Source organism: Hordeum vulgare, chromosome 4H, assembly GCF_904849725.1.
Source record: "Hordeum vulgare subsp. vulgare chromosome 4H, MorexV3_pseudomolecules_assembly, whole genome shotgun sequence".
Classification (NCBI taxonomy): domain Eukaryota; kingdom Viridiplantae; phylum Streptophyta; class Magnoliopsida; order Poales; family Poaceae; genus Hordeum; species Hordeum vulgare.
Window position 1 is genome coordinate 160769582 of NC_058521.1, and position 22352 is coordinate 160791933.

The following is a 22352-nucleotide window of genomic DNA, read 5'->3' on the forward strand; positions in this document are numbered from 1 at the left end:
GAAAATTATTATGAGAGAGGATCATATGCCTCTACATATTGCAATAACATCAAGTTTCCTCTGTATGTGTTGAAATTTTTGAAGTCATGCTTGTTTTGCCTTCCTATGCTAGTTGATTCTTGCTCCAATAAATTGTTTGTTCACAAATTACCTATGCATAGGAAGTGGGTTAGACTTAAATGTGCTAGTCATATGCTTCATAATGCTTCCATTATGTTTCAATCATTATCTTTTATGTGAGCATCATTGAAATCATCATGCCTAGCTTGAAAGGCATTAAAGAAAAGCGCTTGTTGGGAGATAACCCAATATGTATCCTTACTGTTTTTGTGTGTTCAAATGATTAGTCTACTGTATTAATCATGTTTCATAGCTTTTATTTCAAGATAGTGTCAAGTAAAGCCTTTATGATTAGTTTGGGTGATAGTTGTTTGATCATGCTGAAAAAGACAGAAACTTTGTGCTCACGAAATCATTTCTACTTTCGATCCAGAGAGTGATTTTAGGTTGATTATTTTTGCTTCTGATTTATATACAAATTGCCTTAATTTTCATAATTGTTTCAGAATTTTTTGAGGTGCATAAGTATGGTTATTATTCAGATCATTACAGACTATTCTGTATTTGACAGATTGTGTTTTCAATGCATAAGTTTGCTTGTTTTGGTGTTTCCATAGATTATATTGAGTAATATAAATTGTGGAAATAGTAAGATACAGTAGTAATTTTGTGAAAATGATTATGAGTCTTGTTTTGATAGTACCCAAGTGATTGATTTGCCCGTTATCATACTAACCCATCTCACGAAGTTCCGTTAAGTTTTGTGTTGTGAAGTTTTCAAGTTTTGGGTAGAGTTTCAATGGACTATGGAACAAGGAGTGGCAAGAGACTAAGCTTGGGGATGCACAAGGCACCCCAAAGACATATTCAAGGACACCAAAGAGCCTATGCTTTGGGATGCCCCGGGAAGACATCCCCTCTTTCGTCTTCAATCCATCGGTAACTTTACTTGGGGCTATATATTTATTCACCACATGATATGTGTTTTGCTTGGAGCGTCATTTTATTTTATTCGTACTTGCTTGCTGTTATTTATATTAATGTTTTGAATCACTTAGTTCAATAAAAATGTCAAGGATAGCCTTTACCATGCTTAATTTGCAAGTTTAGGAGTTGCTGTTCCAAAACAGAAAGTTTGCTTGTAGTGCCAAAATTCCCTAGAATTTTCTGTATGTCAGAATAACTTGAAATTTGGACACAGTATGCTCTTATAAGTTATATACAGCATGGAATTTGTTCAGATTTTTTGGAGTTAATTAAGTATGGATCTTGCTGCATTCTTCACAGACTGTTCTGTTTAGGCAGATTGCTGTTATTTTTGCATTGTTCGCACATGTTTCCTTGTTTAATGATTCCATTTGAGGATGGGAGTTTTAAATATGCAGAGGCATTTAGTATGCAATGTCGAATAATGATTTTAGTGATTTGCTACAGTAGAGGATGATAAAGTTTTGCATTTATTTATATTAACCTATCGCACGAGTTCTTGTTGAGTTTATTGTGGATGAAGTTTTTAAGATTTCGGAAACCATCATATCAGAGGAATTAAGGAGACACAAACAGCTCAAGCTTGGGGATGCCAAAGACACACCCAACCCATATTTCAAGAAGTCTCAAGCATTTAATCTTGGGGATGGCCCGGTTGGCATCGCACCTTTCTTCTTCAACAATTATCAGTTAGTATCGGTTGAACCTAAGTTTTTTGCTTCTTCACATGATTCGTGCTATCCTTGAAGTGTCATTTTATTTTGTTTGAATAAGGTACTTAAGATCTGAAATTATTAGATGGGAGAGTTGATGACCCACAAGTATAGGGGATCAATCGTAGTCCTTTAGATAAGTAAGAGTGTGGAACCCAACGAGGAGCAGAAGGCTCTGATAAACGGATTTCAGCAAGGTAATAACTGCAAGCACTCAAAGTAGCGGTAACAAGTGATTGTGTAGCGAGGTGAAACGTAGCGAGCAAAAAGTAACAAGTAACAAGTAGTAGAAACGGTGCAGCAAGTGGCCCAATCCCTTTTGTAGCAAGGGACAAGCCTGAACAAAGTCTTATAGGAGGAAAAACGCTCCCGAGGACACACGGGAATTTCTGTCATGCTAGTTTCATCATGTTCATATGATTCGCGTTCGTTACTTTGATAATTTGGTATGTGGGTGGACCGGCGCTTTGGTACTGCCCTTACCTGGACAATCATCCCACTTATTATTAACCTCTCTCTCAAGCATCCGCAACTACAAATGAAGAATTAAGACAAAGTCTAACCATAGCATTAAACTAGTGGATCCAAATCAGCCCCTCACGAAGCAACGCATAGACTGGGGTTGAAGCTTCTCTCACTCCAGCAACCCATCATCTACTTACTACTTCCCAATGCCTTCCTCTAGGCTCAAATATGGTGAAGTGTTATGTAGTCGACGTTCACATAACACCACTAGAGGAAAAGACAACATACATCATATCAAAATACCGAACGAATATCAAATTCACATGACTATTATTAACATGACTTATCCCATGTCCTCAGGAACAAAAGTAACTACTCACAAGACATAATCATAATCATGACCAGAGGTGTAATGAATAGCATCAAGGATCTGAACATAAACTCTTCCACCAAGTAATCCAACTAGCATCAACTACAAAGAGTAATCAACACTACTAGCAACCTTACAAGTACCAATCTGAGTTGCGAGACGAAGATTGGTTACAAGAGATGAACTAGGGATTGGAGAGGAGATGGTGATGATGAAGATGTTGATGAAGATGCCACCCCTCCGACGAGAGAGTGTTGGTGATGATGATGGCGGCGATTTCCCCCACCGGGAGGGAAGTTTCCCCGGCAGGATCGTCCTGCCGGAGGTCTAGATTGGATCTGCTCAAGTTCCGCCTCGTGGCGGCGGAGAAACCACGAAAAAGCTCCCTCTTGATTTTTTTTCCAGACCAGGATGCTTCATATATCAAAAGAGGGGGGCTAGTGGGCCTTCAGGCAGCCCACAAGCTTGCCCACCGCCACCAAGGGGTTGTGGCGGAGTGGGGGCTTGTGGGGCCCTGGTGGCCCCCCTCCGGTAGTTCTTTCGCACAGTATTTTTAATATATTCCAGAAAAATCCACGTATATTTTCAGGGCATTTGGAGATGTGCAGAATAGTGGACTAGGATTTGCTCCTTTTCCAGTCCAGAATTCGAGCTGCCTGAATTCTCCCTCTTCAAATAAAACCTTCCAAAATAAGAGAGAAAATGCATAAATATGGTACCACAAGTAATATAACAGCCCAAAAAGCAATAAATATCAACATGAAAGCATGATGCAAAATGGACGTATCAACTCCCCCAAGCTTAGACCTCGCTTGTCCTCAAGCGAAAATCAAGTTCCATAAACATGTCCACATGTTTGGGGACGAAGGTGTCGATAAAACAAAATACGGACATGAGGGCATCATGATCACACATAGAACAGCAATACATCATAAAGATTCTTATGGGAAAGTAACAATTCCTTCACAAAGCAAAGCATGAAGCAAAAAACCTTACCGAGAAGTAACCAAGAATAGTCCATAGTCACTGAAGCAATTGCAATTTATCACAACATCAAGAGTCAAATAAGAGCTTGTAAGGCAAACCCACATACTCAATCATCTATTTCCACAATTGTTAGAACTCACGTGGTACTCATGGTGTCAAAGTTTCAGCTGGACACAGAGGAAGATAGGTGCTTATAGTTTTTCCTCCCAACAATTTACCTCAAGGGTAAAGTCAACAATTATAAAGCATGTGTACTCAACTCCAAGTTGATATATGAATATAGATCTTTCCTAAGCATGTGTCGGTAGCCAAGACAAAGGCAAAAAGGGAATTGGTGATGATCACCACGACTCTTACAAGGGTAAAAAGTAAAGGTACAAGATAGGCCCTTCGCAGAGGGAAGCATAGGTTGTCATGCGCTTTTGAGGTTTGAATGTGTGTCCTCTTAGTGCGGAGGAACGTCACTTTATATTACCTCCTGTGACAAAGAACTTTATTATGCAGTTTGTCGCTTTTATGTCTTCCTCATCACAGGTTCGTACAAAGTTTATTTTCCACACACTAATAGATCATACATATTACAGAGAAATTTTTATTTCTTGCACCGATGACAACTTACTTGAAGGATCTTATTCAATCCATATGTAGGTATGGTGAACTCTGATGGCAAAACTGGTTGGAGGTTTATGGATGCACAAGTAGTATCTTTACTTGGTGCGGGAGTTTTGGCTAATATGAGGTGGAAGCAATCGTCACATGCTAAGGGATCTCTAATCATATAACATTGTTTGGAACCAAGCAAACACAATTCATTATGTTGTCTTCCTTGTCCAACATCTACTCCTAGGCATGTAATAGTTTGGTGAGCGCTCACAATTGTAAAAAGTGTCTAAGATGATATATTTATATGTGAACCTCTCTTTGCTTATTATTTCTTATTAATTGCAACAATGACTAATGTCTATGTTGATTTATTCTCAACAAGTTTCAATCATCACACGTGTCATAAGTGAAGTTATCAATTTCCATAAGATCATCTCATGATCTTTCATGCTATCGTTCTTTTCATACTTTTTGATCATGGCACAAAGCAAAGCCCTTAACTAAGAAACTCTTTATTATATAGCTTGTAAGCTCGAATACATCGGGGGAGAGACAAAAGCAAAAGACTCAAACTAAAAACTAAAGACTTATTCCTCTAAAAGAAGAAATAAAAACTGAAAAGGAAAAAACTAAAACAAAGGTAAAAGCAAAAGATATAAAGGTGATATGATACCAGGGCAACTCCCCAAGCTTGGCAGAAGCCAAAGGGATTGCCCATACCAATGCTTAGTTGTCTTCCTTTGGTGGTGATGGTGGTGTTGTTGTCGCAGTCTTGAGCTTGTCTAATTTCCACTTGAGCAAAAAGTTCTGCTCCCTTAGATCGTCATTTTCCTCCTCAAGTTTCAAAACTCTATGGCAAAACTCCTGCTTACTCTCCTGCAAGAAACGAGAAGGGATAAACAAGGTCTTAGGCTTCTTCCTATGGTCAGGGAGGCTTGACTTCTTGAACTCCACATGGGTGTTTGTAGGTTGAGGTAGAGGAGCCTCCTCTTCATCGGAACTCGTTTGCTCCTTCCCTTTGGGCTCATAGTCCTCTTCCTCATCAGTGGTCCAGCCATATGGTTCCAAGTCCCCATTAATCCTAGATTTAGCATGATCATCGACCACACAGATCTCTTCTTCTGAATCTTGAAAAGACATCTTGACCTAAATCTGCGGCAGACAACAAGCTCGAAACGAAAACACAGGAAAAATGCGCGATACGGAGATCAAAACCTTCGGGCGACTATATATTGAATATTTCTGGGCCAGAAGGAGTCCTCCGCAAGAAAACGGAGTCCGGGAGGCACACGAGGTGCCCACAAGCTTGCCCACCGCCACGAGGGGTGTGGTGGCGGGGTGGGCCCTTGTGGCTGCCTTGTTTGCTCTCCGGACTGCTTTTTATTTTTCTAATTTTCCAAAAAATCCAAAACTGAGGAAATTTCCTATCGGAAAAGTATCGGAGTCCAATTTCTTGCCGAAACTGATACATCTTCGTTTTCAAGGTCTTAAACAGGCTGATAAACATCCCTTATGTACTCCTGTGGAGTTATGACATTGATGATATTGTTCTCAACATTTATGGGAGTACCAGAGATGTAATGCTTGATTCTTTGCCCATTTACCACTCTAGGAAAATTTCCTTCCGTGTTATTGATTTTGATGGCACCGGAACGATATACTTCCTCGACAACATAGGGACCTTCCCATTTAGATAGAAGCTTGCCTGCAAAGAATCTCAAACAAGAATTGTATAGCAAGAAATAATCACCTACATTGAACTCTCATTTCTGTATTCGTTTTTCGTGAGATCTCTTAACCTTTTCCTTGAACAACCTGGCATTCTCATATGCCTGGGCTCTCCATTCATCTAACGAGCTGATATCAAACAACCGCTTCTCACCGGCAAGTTTGAAATCAAAGCTGAGCTCTTTGATTGCCCAATAAGCTTTGTATTCCAGCTGAAGAGGTAAATGACAGGCCTTACCGTAAACCATTTTATACGGTGAAATGCCCATGGGATTCTTATAAGCAGTCCTATAAGCCCATAGTGCATCGTCAAGTTTGCTTGACGAGTTCTTTCGAGATCTGTTGACGGTCTTTTCTAGGATCAACTTGATCTCCCTATTACTCAACTCCACTTGACCACTAGACTGAGGATGATAAGGAGATGCAACTCTATGGTTGACATCAAACTTAGCTAGCATCTTGCGGAAAACACCATGAATGAAGTGTGAACCGCCATCAGTCAGCAAGTATCTAGGGACTCCAAATCTTGGGAATATGACTTCTTTAAGCATCTTAATAGAGGTGTGGTGATCAACATTTTTAGTGGGGATAGCTTCTACCCACTTAGTAACGTAATCCACAGCAACTAAGATGTGAGTGTACCCATTGGAACTCGGGAAGGGTCCCATATAATCAAAGCCCCACACATCAAATGGTTCAATGACAAGTGAATAGTTCATAGGCATCTCTTCATGCTTACTGATGTTCCCTATCCTTTCGCACTCGTCACAAGACAAGACAAACTTACGGGCATCCTTGAAGAGAGTGGGCCAAAAGAAACCTAATTGCAATACCTTATGGGCAGTTCTATCTCCGGCATGGTGTCCTCCATAGGCTTCGGAATGACGCTTCTGCAGGATCTATCCCTGCTCATGTTTAGGAACACAACGTCTAATAACACCATCTACTCCTTCATTATAAAGGTGAGGATCATCCCAAAAGTAGTGTCTCAAATCAAAGAAGAATTTCTTCTTTTGTTGATAGGTGAAACTGGGTGGTATGTATTTGGCTACGATATAGTTTGCATAATCGGCATACCACGGTGCACTAAGTGAAGTGCGGATGACATTTAATTGCTCATCAGGAAAGCTATCATCAATAGGTAGTGGGTCATCAAGAACATTCTCTAGCCTAGACAAGTTATCTGCTACAGGGTTGTCAGCACCCTTTCGGTCAATGACGTGCAAATCAAATTCCTGTAGCAGGAGAACCCATCTGATCAGCCTAGGCTTAGCGTCCTTCTTCTCCATAAGGTACTTAATAGCACCATGATCAGAGTGAATAGTGACTTTGGAGTCAATTATATAAGATCTGAACTTTTCACATGCAAACACGACTGCTAAAAATTCCTTCTCCGTAGTGGCATAGTTTCTTCGGGCACTGTCTAGAGTTTTACTAGCGTAGTGAATGACATTCAACTTTCTGTCAACTCTTTGTCCTAGAACAGCACCAACAACATAATCACTAGCGTCGCACATGATTTCAAAGGGCAAGTTCCAGTCAGGTGGTTGAACAATAGGTGCGGTTATCAAAGCCTTCTTAAGTATTTCAAAGGCTTCCTCACAATCCTCATCAAAAACAAAAGGAACATCCTTCTGCAAGAGGTTGGTAAGAAGCCTAGAAATCTTAGAGAAGTCTTTAATGAACCTTCTATAGAAACCAGCATGACCTAAGAAACTTCGTATACCTCTGATATCTGTGGGGCAAGGCATTTTCTCAATTGCATCAACCTTAGCCTTATGAACTTCAATGCCTCTTTCAGAGATTTTGTGTCCTAAGACGATACCTTCATTAACCATAAAGTGGCACTTCTCCCAATTCAAGACGAGGTTGGTTTCTTCGCATCTCTGTAAGACTCGATCAAGGTTGCTGAGGCAATCATCAAAGGAAGACCCGTAAAAGGAGAAATCATCCATGAAAACCTCGACAATCTTTTCACAAAAGTCAGAGAATATAGCCATCATACATCTTTGGAAGGTGGCAGATGCATTGCATAAGCCAAAAGGCATACGTCTATAGGCAAAGGTACCGAAAGGGCAGGTGAAAGTGGTTTTCTCTTGATCAGACTGTGCAACAGGTATTTGTGAGAAACCTGAATAACCGTCTAGAAAGCAGAAGTGTGTGTGCTTTGATAGCCTTTCTAGCATTTGGTCGATGAACGACAAAGGATAATGATCTATCACCATTCTATAACCGGTAATAATCCTTTGTGGGATTAGTTCATCCTTATCATTACGAACGACGGTGATACCTCCCTTCTTAGGTACGCAATGTACTGGACTTACCCAATCACTATGAGCAACAGGATAAATGATTCCTGCTTCCAGGAGCTTTAATATTTCTTTTCTAACGACCTCTTTCATCTTAGGATTTAATCTCCTTTGATGATCAGCAACTGGTTTAAAGTCAGGATCGGTTTTAATCTTGTGCTGACATAGAGTAGGACTAATACCCTTAAGCTCATCAAGAGTATATCCAATAGCAGCGCGGTGCTTCCTCAGAGTTTTTAGTAACTTCATCTCTTCGCGCTCTGAGAGGAGAGCACTAATAATGACAGGATATATCTCCTTCTCATCAAGATAGGCATACTTAAGAGTATCCGGCAACTGTTTAAGCTCGAACACAGGATCACCCTTTGGTGGGGGAGCATCCCCAAGCAGTTCAACGGGCAGATTATTCTTGAGAATAGGATGTTGTTCTAAGACAATTCTATCTATCTCATCTCTCTCCTCCATATGCATATCATTTTGATGCTCAAGCAGATATTGCCCTAAAGGATCTGTAGGAGGTACGGCAATAGAGGCAAGAGCAATGATTTCATCTCTACCAGACAACTCTCTTTCATGGGTTTGTCTTCCAAACTTGGAGAAGTTAAATTCATGAGACACACCCTCGAAACTTACTGTGACAGTCTGCTTAATGCAATCAATGTGAGCATTGACAGTGTTGAGAAAGGGTCTACCAAATATGATGGGACAAAAGCTATCTTGTGCAGTACCAAGGACGAGGAAATCAGTAGGATACTTCGTCTTACCACACAGGACTTCTACGTCTCTCACAATTCCCAGAGGGCAGATAGTGTCTCTATTAGCTAGCGTAATAGTGACATCAATGGGTTCCAACTCAGCAGGTGCAATCTCATCTTTGATTTCATCATAGAGAGAACGGGGTATTGCACTAACACTAGCTCCCATATCACATAAACCATGGTAACAGTGATCTCCTATCTTAACAGAAACAACGGGCAGGCCAACTACTGGTCCGTGTTTGTCTTTCGCGTGAGGTTTAGCAATTCTAGCGGAGTCCTCACAGAATTTGATAAAATGTCCGTCTATGCCTTCGGCTAAGAGATCTTTGATAATAGCAACACTAGGTTCAACTCTAATCTCCTCAGGGGGTGCAAGTGGTCTAATGTAACCCCTACGTATCACAGTTGGAGCTTTAGAATAATCCTTTGTCCTAGCAGGGTATGGTGATTTATCAGTGTAAGCACAAGGAATAACAGGATCACTAAAAGCTATGATTTTCTCCTCAACTAGATTGGTTTTGGCTATGTTGCTTTCTACAGGAGGATGATATTTAAACCACTTCTCTTTGGGAAGATCAACATGAGCAGCAAAAGATTCACAAAGAGAAGCTACTATCTCAGAGTCAAGTCCATACTTAGCGCTAAAATCTCTAGAAGTGTTTGTCTGAACAAAAGATTTAACGCAATCAAACTGGAAATTCATACCTGACTCCTTACCTTCTTCCAGCTCCCAATCTTCAGAGTTGCGTTTGATTCTCTCCAATAAATTCCACTTGTGATCAATATCCTTCTTCATAAAAGAACCGGCACAAGAAGTGTCAAGCATGGTACGATCTTCATGAGAAAGCCGAGCATAAAAGTTTTGAGTGATGATTTCTCTCAAGAGCTCATGATTGGGGCATGAATATAGCATTGATTTAAGCCTCCCCCAAGCTTGAGCTATGCTTTCCCTATCATGAGGCCAAAAGTTATAAATAAAGTTCCGATCACGATGTACTAAATGCATAGGATAGAACTTTTGATGAAATTTCGATTTCAACCGATTGTAGCCCCATGATCCAGCATCATCACATAGCATATACCATGTCAACACCTTATCCCTCAAAGATAAAGGAAATACTTTCTTCTTTACCTCATCCTCGGACAAACCTGCAAGTTTAGATAAACCACAAACTTCATCTACATAGATTAGATGAAAGTCTGGATGTGAAGATCCATCTCCTATAAAAGGATTAGCTAGCGGTTTCTCAAGCATACCCAAAGGAATTTCATAAAAGATATTTTCAGTAGGTACCTCAGGTTGAAGAGCAACTCCTTGTGCTTCCGTTCGTGGTGAAGATACCCCGAACAAACTCCTCAAAGGAAGAGTTTCCATAGTGACAAGTGACAATAAATTTCAGCATAGTATATAAATGTTTCCTTACCAATTTCCACTTACCAAAGGCGCTTCACTCCCCGGCAATGGCGCCAGAAAAGAGTCTTGATGACCCACAAGTATAGGGGATCAATAGTAGTCCTTTCTATAAGTAAGAGTGTCGAACCCAACGAGGAGCAGAAGGCTCTGATAAATGGATTTCAGCAAGGTAATAACTGCAAGCACTGAAAGTAGCGGTAACAAGTGATTGTGTAGCGAGGTGAAACGTAGCGAGCAAAAAGTAACAAGTAACAAGTAGTAGCAACGGTGCAGCAAGTGGCCCAATCCCTTTTGTAGCAAGGGACAAGCCTGAACAAAGTCTTATAGGAGGAAAAACGCTCCTGAGGACACACGGTAATTTCTGTCATGCTAGTTTCATCATGTTCATATGATTCGCGTTCGTTACTTTGATAATTTTGTATGTGGGTGGACCGGCGCTTGGGTACTGCCCTTACTTGGAAAAGCATCCCACTTATGATTAACCTCCCTCGCAAGCATCTGCAACTACAAAAGAAGAATTAAGACAAAGTCTAACCATAGCATTAAACTAGTGGATCCAAATCAGCCCCTCACGAAGCAACGCATAGACTGGGGTTTAAGCTTCTGTCACTCGAGAAACCCATCATCTACTTACTACTTCCCAATGCCTTCCTCTAGGCCCAAATATGGTGAAGTGTTAGGTAGTCGACGTTCACATAACACCACTAGAGAAAAAGACAACATACATCATATCAAAATACCGAACGAATATCAAATTCACATGACTATTATTAACATGACTTATCCCATGTCCTCGGGAACGAAAGTAACTACTCACAAGACATAATCATAATCATGACCAGAGGTGTAATGAGTAGAATCAAGGATCTAAACATAAACTCTTCCACCAAGTAATCCAACTACCATCAACTACAAAGAGTAATCAACACTACTAGCAACCTTACAAGTACCAATCGGAGTTGCGAGACGGAGATTGGTTACAAGAGATGAACTACGGATTGGAGAGGAGATGGTGCTGATGAAGATGTTGATGAACATGCCTCCCATCTGACGAGAGGAGTGTTGGTGATGATGATGGCGACGATTTCCCCCTCCGGGAGGGAAGTTTCCCCGGCAGGATCGTCCTGCCGGAGCTCTAGATTGGATCTGCTCAAGTTCCGCCTCGTGGCGGCGGCGAAACCACGAAAAATCTCCCTCTTGATTTTTTTCCAGAACAGGACGCTTCATATAGCAAAAGAGGGGGCTAGTGGGTCTTCAGGCAGCCCACAAGCTTGCCCACCGCCACCAGGGGGTGGTGGCAGAGTGGGGGCTTGTGGGGCCCTGGTGGCCACCCTCCGGTAGTTCTTTCGCCCAGTATTTTTAATATATTCCAGAAAAATCTACGTAAATTTTCAGGGCATTTGGAGATGTGCAGAATAATGGACTAGAATTTGCTCCTTTTCCAGTCCAGAATTCCAGCTGCCTATATTCTCCCACTTCAAATAAACCTTGCAAAATAAGAGAGAAAAGGCATAATATGGTACCACAAGTAATATAACAGCCCAAAAAGCAATAAATATGAACATGAAAGCATGATGCAAAATGGACGTATCAAGAGTCTTCACATAGCCAAATAATTAGTGACTACTCATTGATTTTCATTTATATCTTTTGGAATAGTTTTTCTTTTACTCTCATGCTTCACTTATATCATTTTGAGAGTCTTAAACTGTGGGGACCCCGACTAGCAAGTCGAGTTCGCCGTGCCCAGTGACCCCAAGGATCAATGTTCACTGAACACAGATACTGAATGATAGAGTCTTACATCCAAGTACCAAATTATTACATCAACTGACCAGAAGGTCGGGTTTAAGAGCAAGGCCTAAAGCCAAATAAAAGGGATACATCGAGTAGCGGAAACTCGTAAGGGCTAAGCGGTGCCCATGCCATCAAGCCTACACCGACAGGCATTCTGACTTGGAAGCGTCCTAGAGCGCAGGTCCGTCTCCGACGTCGTATTCATCGCCAAACTCTGGTCCTTCCATGTCTGGTCAATAACATAACCAGTGGCAAGCCAATGAGTACTTTGAATGTACTCGCAAACAGCCCATGACATAAAAGGTAATGAATGATATCTACATGCATCTTTAGTATAACTCATCTGGGTGGGATGATCATGTGTATGCATCAGGTTAAAGAATTACTTTTGAAGAACAAGTTACAGATATTGACATATCTGTAAAGGGTTGAACACACCGGGTTCACCCTAAATGCCAAGTCATCGGACTTGTCATAATCTCAAGGTATTAATGAGGGTTAAACCATCCGGGTTTACCCTATATGTCAAGTCACCGAACTTGATCATATTACTGTGATTAGCACGATTATAGAAAACACCTTTTTACACCACACACACACACACTTGGTTTATGCGGAAACTCAGGACGTAGTTTAAGCAGCACCACCCAACTGTCCTTGACCGTGGTCACGGCTATTCGAATAGTTTACACTCTGCAGAGGTAGTACGCTGGACCCACGAGAAACGGAATACTTCCGTGTCATCCACGACTCACGGTATATCACATATACCCGAGGTAAGTATCCGATCATCATCTTTCCCCTGACGATACTAGACAAAGAGATCCACTCGATTGGTACCCAGCCCACATGTTGTACGTCTTACGAGCACCGACTCTGGACTGTATCAACCATGCAGGGACCAACGGTGTGCCTGGAACTCTTAATAATGGCATAGTCGTCCTACCTGGCACGACCCCATCACGAGAGTGACACCGATCACTCCCGCCACTAGTAATGTGGCTCTTTGCTAGCACCGACCAGAGTATTCAACAAAGCCCCGTCCCATAAAGGGGTATCGTGGTCGTACTGGGTAAGGTTGGGACGGTCGACACATCATAAATCTAATCCATTTTCGAAACCATACTCACACCAAAATCACCGGTGCATCACTTCACCAAAAGTGATCACCAACTCATCATCACCCTCGGGCATTAGTGGCACCCGACGGGTTTTCATAAACTCTTTATTTAACTCATCATTATGCTCATGATAAAATTCTCTTATATAATTACTTGTCCACATGATATGCCTTAACATTACTTGTCATCATGATAATATCGTGACCTTCACGGTCAAGCACAATGCAATGATTATACTATACTAGTCAACATGAAAGTAGCAAGATCCTCGTAGATGGTAAGATCAAGCTCATCATGTTTGTGCTCCGAGGAGCTATGTGAAACTCACTACTATAATGCAAGGGCTTCGAAGAAGCCTTCGGTATCATCACATCAGTGATGAACCGGCATCGTGATTACATGCAACGGAAAATACTTGTTATTCTAGCATGCATCATTTTATTTACTTAAGTCATGGCAAAAGGGCACGCTTGCCTTGGTCAGCTAGGTATCCGGGATCTTCGAGGTCTTCCACTCCGGATCCTCCGTCACTCGGTAATTCTACCATTGAGAAAGGAATAAATAAATACTAGCTTTTACTAAAACAGTCCACAAAGTGCTTTCAAAAAATGTTGCAAGGCTTGAATAAATTCAGGTTATTATTTTGAAAAATGTTCCCTACTATTTTATTAGCTAAACATATTTATTTAAAAGCAAACAGAAGCAAACAAGTGCTTTTTAATATCATTTTATTATACCAAAATAGTTTCTGTTATTGATAAATGTCAACTATAACAGAATCAAACACTACTCATTTTTAGAAAAATACTGGTGGAAGAATTATATTTTTCTACTGGCTAAATCTTTTTATAAAAATAATTTAGTTTGCTGGAATAAAACAAAAGAAAAAGGCTAGGGAAACAAACCCAGCCGGCCCAGCCACCAGGCCTGGCCACCAGGCGCGCGCGGGCCAGGTTCAAACCTAACCTGCGGGCCCCTGGGGTCAGCGTCAGTGGCTGCGCGCGCTGGCTGCCCCGGGACACCGACAGGTGGGCTCCACCTGTCGGGTCCTTCTCCTACCTCTGGCTAGAGAGGTGGAGATGGACGCCGGCGAGGCTTCTTTTGTCCTTAGGCCTAGCAAGGAACGGGAACGGGTTCCTCGTGGCTCCGCCTACCTGCTCGTGGTCGGGATGTCACCGGAGGTGGTCTGGGTTGCCGGCGACAAGGTGCTTTTGGCGGAAGGGTTTCGGGTTTGTTTTGAACTAGGGGCTATGGGTATGGATTTGCTCGGGTTTGTTTTGAACTAGGGGCTATGGGTATGGATTTGGTCGGGCAGCGCAGGAGCCGACGTTTAGCCGGAGATCGACCGAAGCTCCGAGGCGGAGGGGCCTCGGTCGATCTCGAGCACCGGGGCTCTGCGAGCTCGATTGGGCAGCTAGGGAGTGCCTACTGGTGGTGCTGAAGCTGCTTGGAGGGTGCTGGAGTGCCGGGGGGGTCTATTTATAGGCCAACGACGGTGCCCAACTCGGGCACGCCGGTGGCTCACCGGGGTATTCGTGCAAGCACAGTGAGGTGCTGGCCGCGAAACCACGGGTTCGGGACGTGGTTTAGGGCCTCCTGATGCAACGGTCGCAGAGGAAAAGGGAGTGGGGACGAACTGCAGTGACCGTGCATGCTCGGCCGCGTCGGGCGCGCACGGGCACGCGTCGCCTGAGCTCTTGCGCGAGGGGGAGAGGGTCCCTGGGGTAGCTTTGCACTGAGGGGCTGTCGGGGGAGTGTTTGGACACTACTGGGGAGGCTGGGACTGGCCGGAGCGTCGGTCCCTTGCGGTGGCTCTCTGCAGCGCGCCCAGAGCGCAGTTCTGGCATGCCACGGCATGCTGGCTCGCTCTGGGGCACTTGGGATGTTTACACCATGTCCTGAGGGTTGCTAGGAGTGTGCCTAGCTGCTGTGGTTTAGTGGGAGCTCGAGCTGGTCAAGGGAGCAAGGAACACTAGTGTAGCCAGTGCTGACCTGCAGCTTAGAATGGAGTCCTTGTCTCTTGTGCTTGGAATTGGGGAGGGGCTGGTTGACTGGGTGTTCAGGGTGTTCTGGTGCTCCAACCCACCAAGTTTGGAGCCTTGACATTGGGTAAAACAGTGTCTAGGAAGGTTTTTACCTTCTTGTCAGTAGGTGTTCGATAGTGACTTGGGGTGCTTCCACCCCACCACTGTAGATGGAACTTAACAGGTTTGGTCTTGGGGTAAAAACATGGGGTTCTACCAAATATGAGCTCCATTGGACAAGTTTGGCTTTGCAAACTTGAAAAAGTCTAAAAGTGACCAATAATGTCCTTTACAAAGGAAGTGTGGTCAAACAGAGTCTCACAAATCCCTTTTTTGGTGTGGAGTCCTTATTTGTGGTGTTAAACACCTCTGCAAAGTTTCAGCTCCATTGGAGAAACTTTGCAATGTAGAGTTGTTCCAACTCTACTCTGGACAGAGAGGGTTTTGGGCTCTCTAAGTGCACTTACCCACCTTGGATCAAGGTGAGATTTTAGGTGAGCACCTAATATGGTTTGGGAGGGCTCCTGTAATTTTATGGGAATTTATTGAGATACTTTCCTTTGGAAACATCTCAAAAAGCCAAAACAGACAGAAATGGTTTTCAGGGTTTTACTCAAATAATATTAATATAAAATAGGGTTGAAAATCTTATGTATGGAAAATATATGTCCTTTTGAGCTTCCATGAATTTTCTCAGAATTTTCTAAGGGAGGAAGGTAATTTTCCTTCTGGAAATATCATTACTGGCCTTAGAAATAGACATAGATAGAAAATAGAAAAATAATATTTTAAACCACTAAATAGTGTTTTTAATGAATGAAGATGACAATAGGATCAGATCAACAACTTTAGTTGGAAGTGACACTTGGTTTCATGAGCTAGTAGTGCATCCCAACATGATGAAGATGATCTTGATGCAATAGAAAAAGGGTTTTTGATGAGAGCAAAATAATAGGTTTTTTATGGGTTTGAGTCATCACACAAGCAAGCATATATTCAAACAAGGGTTGACATTACACTCACAACATTATTTGAAAAAGTTTTAACAAGCTCTGATTTTTGCAACACAGAAAACTGGGAATGAAAAATAGGGTGTGACAGATCTATCCCCCTTACAAGAATCTCGTCCCCGAGATTCCTAAGCTAAGCGCTGAACAGCTCGGGAAATTCTGATCGGAGATAGTCTTCACGCTCCCATGTGGCTTCTGCTTCAGTATGGTTGCTCCACTGAACCTTGAAAAACTTGATGGTGCAGCTTCTGGTGCAACGCTCTGCTTCGTCCAAAATGCGGATCGGTCTCTCGCGGTAGGTGAGATCTGGTTGAAGGTCAATAACTTGATGATCAATGTCCTCGTAAAGATCGGGACGGTTCGGTACTTGCAAACACTTCCTGAGATGTGACACGTGAAACACGTTGTGCACACCTGAAAGTTTAGGAGGTAGCTCCAGCTGATAAGCTACTTCCCCGCGCCTTGTCGTGATCTTGAAGGGTCCAATGAACCTTGGAGCTAGCTTCCCCTTGACATGGAAACGCTTGGTCCCCTTGAGAGGCGTGACTCGCAAGTACACTTGGTCTCCGGGGACAAACTCCACGTTCCCGCGGTGAGGGTCCGCATAGCTCTTCTGCCTTGACTTAGCTGCCTCCATGTTTTCTCGGACAAGTTGAACCTTGTCCCCGGCTTCCTGCAGTGCTTCTGGCCCGAAAACCAGCCCTTCACCGGTTTCGGACCAATTGAGCGGGGTGCGGCATTTCCGCCCATATAATGCTTCGAATGGGGCCATCTGAAGACTGGACTGGTAGCTGTTGTTGTAAGAGAACTCAGCAAATGGTAGGCAGTCTTCCCACTTGGCACCATGGGCCAAAACACAACCGCGGAGCATGTCCTCAAGTATCTGATTTACCCTCTCGGTTTGTCCGCCCGTCTGCGGGTGGAAAGCCGTACTGAAGGAGAGTTTGGTTCCAAGGGCTTCCTGAAACTTCTTCCAGAATCTTGAGGTGAACTGCGTGCCGCGGTCGGACACAATCTCTTTGGGGACTCCATGGAGACTCACCACTCGATGAATGTACAGACTGGCCAGCTGGCTGCCATCGTAAGTGGTGTTAACGGGAATGAAATGAGCCACCTTGGTCAAATGATCAACTATGACCCAAATGGAGTTATGACCCTTATTTGATCGGGGCAAACCGGTGATGAAGTCCATGCCGACTTTGTCCCACTTCCATTCTGGCACTTGAAGAGGTTGTAGCAATCCTGCGGGTCATTGGTGTTCAGCCTTGACTCGCTGACATACATCGCATTTAGCGACATAGGAGCCAATTTGCCTCCTCAGGCCATGCCACCAGAATCATTCTCGGATGTCTTGGTACATCTTGGTACCACCGGGATGTATAGAGTACGGTGTGTCATGTGCCTCTTGCAAGATCAAGTCCTTAAGTTCGGCCTTATTGGGTACGCATAAGCGTTTCCCATACCACAGTACTCCTTGCTCATCAATCGAGAATCCTGGGGCTTTGCCTTCTCGCACCTTCCTCTTGAGGCCTTCGATACTCTTGTGCCCCTTCTGGGCTTCCTTGATGTCATCTGCCAGAGTAGGCTTGACTTCGAGGTTGGCCAGGTACCCTGGTTCGACTATCTTAAGTCCAAAGCCCTCCATCTCTTCATACAAGGCGGGTAACCTTTCCATGAGCGCGACGTTCAAGGAGCCTGCCTTCCGGCTTAGGGCATCGGCTACCACGTTTGCCTTGCCGGGATGGTACTGAATGCTGAGGTCGTAATCCTTGATTAACTCAAGCCATCTCCGTTGTCTCATGTTCAGCTCTCTCTGGGTGAATATATACTTCATACTTTTGTGGTCTATATATATATCTCGCATCGCTTTCCCAGAAGGTAATGTCGCCACGTTTTCAGAGCATGCACTACCGCTGTTAACTCGAGATCATGGGTGGCGTAGTTCTCCTCATGCGGTCGCAGTTGTCGTGACAAGTACGCCACGACCTTGCCATCTTGCATCAAGACTCCACCGAGCCTGGTTCCCAAGGCATCACAATATATCACGAATTCCTTAGTGATATTTGGGGTAGCCAATACCGGAGCGGTAGTTAGCCTCTTCTTCAGCTCGTGGAAGCTTGCTTCACACGCCGGTGTCCATTCGAACTTCCGGCCTTTCTTCAAGAGTTGAGTCATAGGTCGAGCAATGTTGGAGAATCCCTCGACAAACTTGCGGTAGTATCCCGCGAGCCCGAGGAAACTCCTGACATCCTTCACGTCCTTTGGTGATTCCCAGTTGGTCACTTTAGAAATCTTGGACTGATCCACGGCTAAACCGCGCGCCGTCAGGGTATGACCCAGAAATCCAACTTCGTTCAGCCAGAACTGACACTTGCTGAACTTGGCGTAAAGTTGGTGCTCTCGAAGCTTTCCCAGAACTAGCCTCAGGTGTTGCTCATGCTCTTCTTTGGACTTGGAGAAGATTAGTATGTCATCGATGAACACGACGACAAACTTGTCCAAATATTCCATGAAGACCTTGTTCATGAGGTACATGAAATAGGCTGGGGCATTTGTTAAACCGAAGGGCATGACCGTGCATTCATACAGACCGTACCGGGTCACGAATGCAGTCTTGGGTATATCTTCTGGTCGGATCTTCAACTGGTAGTATCCTAACCGGAGATCGATCTTGGAAAATACCCTGGCCCCGTTTAACTGGTCAAATAGGTCTTCGATCTTGGCGAGCGGGTACTTGTTCTTAATTGTTACTTCATTAAGGGAACGGTAGTCGACGCAGAGTCGAATGGTACCATCCTTCTTTGAAACAAACAAAACATGTGATCCCCAAGGTGACGCACTCGGACGAATGAACCCTTTCCTGAGTTGCTCATCCAGCTGTTTCTTCAGCTCTGCCAACTCCTCGGAACCCATCCTGTAAGGCTTTTTATAAATAGGCCTCGATCCGGGCATAAGCTCAATGATGAACTCAATGTCTCAGTCAGGAGGCATTCCGGGTAGCTCGTCAGGAAAGACGTCCGGGTATTCACAAACTATAGGCACTCGATCAAGCTCTACCTCGGAGAGACTGTTGATTCGAGGTTCGTGAGCTGGTACTGGTTTGGAGACGAACTTGACCTTGACCCCTTGGTTGCTTATCATGGTGATGGCTCTGTTGGCATAGTCCAAAAGACTCTGGTGTTTGGCCAACCAATCCATACCGAGGATTACTTCCACACCTTGTGATTTAAGCACAATGAGGTCAGCCAAGAAACTCGTCCCATTGATAACTATCTCGACCCTTCTACACCCTAGGTTGGTCCTTAATACCGCTCCTGGGGTTTGAATTGCCATCTGTCCGCGGAGTAAAGTGGGTTTTAAACCGCATTTCTCCGCAAACCCTCGAGTAACAAAAGAATGTGAAGCACCACAATCAAACAACACTGTTGCTGGAGTCGAGTTGACGAGGAACGTACCCAGAATGCAGTCCGGGTCTTCCTGTGCTTCTTCTGCAGTGATGTGATTGATCCCGCCCCTACCATTGAACTGCTGGTTGCGGGGGGCCTGATTCCTCCCAGGTGCACCTTGACCGGGGTTGGGTGCATTGGGACGCGGTGCGTCAGGCTTCTTGTTGGGGCACTGCCTGGAATAGTGCCCAGTCTGACCACACCCAAAGCAGGTGACTTGCCCTGGAGGGTTGGGCTTGACTCCATCGTTGTTTGGCGGTTTGACTACTGGCTTGACTTGCTGCTGAGGCTGAAAACTCTGGCGGAACACCGGGTACTTGTACTGTTGCTGCTGAAAGTTGGGTCTTGCAGGTGCTGACTGCCACGGTCTTAGTCTTGCATTACCAGTTCCTCCACTTCCTATCAGCTTGCGCTTGCGGGTGTCGTCCATTGCACGACGCTTATCTTCCAGCATAAGCGCTTTGTTAACCAACTCGCTGAAAGTCTGGCAGTCGCAAACCACCAGCTGGTATTGCAGGGACTGCTGCAACCCTTCCATGAAGCGTTCCACCTTAGCGGCCTCAGTGTTAACATCTTCAGGGGCGTACCTTGACAAGAGATTAAACTTCTGCAGGTACTCCTTAACAGTTCCACTGCCCGTCCTTAAGGCTCGGAATTCTCGCTTCTTAATGGTCATCAGTCCAGGCGGAATGTGAGCCACGCGAAATCCTCCCTTGAACATCTCCCACGTGACGACTTGTCCTGCCCGCATGATCTGGAATCCATCCCACCATGCCCTGGCGGTGCCTCCGAGACAGTGAGAAGCATAAACGACCTTCTCATGATCATCGGTGCACTTGACCAGCGCAAGGAGGTCTTCAATGGTGCGAATCCAGTCATCGGCGTCTAGGGGTTCAGTCGACTCCGTGAATATAGGGGGCGTAGTCCGCATGAACTCAGAAAGAGTAGAGCGACCACCGCCATACTCATTCCGCGGCTGGTTGTCCACCAGTACTTGGGTTAGCTGCTGGATAGCGGCATTGCTCGCTTGACGCTCCTCTCGAAGATCTTGAAGGAACTGAGCCATCGTCAAGTTCTCAGGAGGAGGTGGTGGCGGAGGGTCTCTAGGTTGCTCGTGGTGACCTCCAGCGTGAGCTTCCCCTTCGGTTCCCTGCGGCGTCCCTGAGGAGCCGGCACCGGGGTTGCCAAAGGTGCTGTTGCGGGTTGCGTTCACCATCCTGTCATAGAAACAGACAGGTCAATATGCCACCTTGCTTGGGACTACAAGGATTTGCTCCTAGTAAGAGGGGGTCCAATACGTGCATGTGCCAAGGTTTTTAGACCAAAGTTTTTGACAAACTGGAAATTGCATTCATGACAACTAGGTGACGTAGTCACTTAGAGACTGCCCAAGGCAATAGGTGACTTACATCAAGCACACATACGCGATTAAAAACGGATACAAGGATACCCTATACTCGGGTACTCCAATTGCATATGCTAAGCCTACGCGGCGGACTGCTCGGTCTCAAGGCGGACTCAACAGGATCCTCGTCTTCAACATATTCCTCCTTTATAGGAGTGGAAGATAGAATCCGCACGTCTCGGCGTCTCTTGGGCAAGGCGGCAAAGATCTCAGTGTATTCTTCCGCTGGCAGGCAACGACTCTGAAGAGGGACTGCCTGGATGGGTAACATACCACCCCTAGTGGCAACAGCTGCCCTCCCTTCAGATGCGCTCGCCTTCTTCACTTTGCGGTTCTGCATCTTCTCTGTGTGGAGCAGGCCTTTGACTAGGTGCATCTCTTGGCGAAGGTTGACTGATTCCTTAACCAGGAAGTGTGTCAGGGTGTCTGACGAGAGACTGGAGTAGGTCTGAAACCTCAGTGGCATCCCATCCTCCGTGGCTGGGGTGAGTGTCCAGCTCCCATCCACTCCTTCCTTAATGAAACGTAGATGACGAGTGACAGGCTCATTAGCCATCTCAGGGAGGATGCTGCGGAGTTGCACGAGCGCCTCTCGTGCAGCCGTCTCCACTGCCATCATCAGTTCTCCCATCTGTCGTCCTTCAAAGGACCAACTAGACGGGGAGTCATTAGCCTCCACTATCACGTCCACGTGATATTCCTTGGTGTCGGTGTTGACCCAATGCTTGTGGTAGAGGAAGATGGGCGTGCGTCGTACGTGGAACTTCTCGAGACAATCCACCAGAAGTAGTGCAAAGCCGGTCTCCAGAAGCGTCTTAGGTACAGCAGCCATCTACAAGGCATAGGAGAGAAGTCAGGAGGTTGTATGTGCAAGAGTCTTGTGCAAGGCTGGCGTCCTAACGTTCTCGGTTAATGTCCAAGCTATCTAAGGCTTCCTATAGTCAGGATGACTCTGATACCAGTTCTGTGGGGACCCCGACTAGCAAGTCGAGTTCGCCGTGCCCAGTGACCCCAAGGATCAATGTTCACTGAACACGGATACTGAATGATAGAGTCTTACATCCAAGTACCAAATTATTACATCAACTGACCAGAAGGTCGGGTTTAAGAGCAAGGCCTAAAGCCAAATAAAAGGGATACATCGAGTAGCGGAAA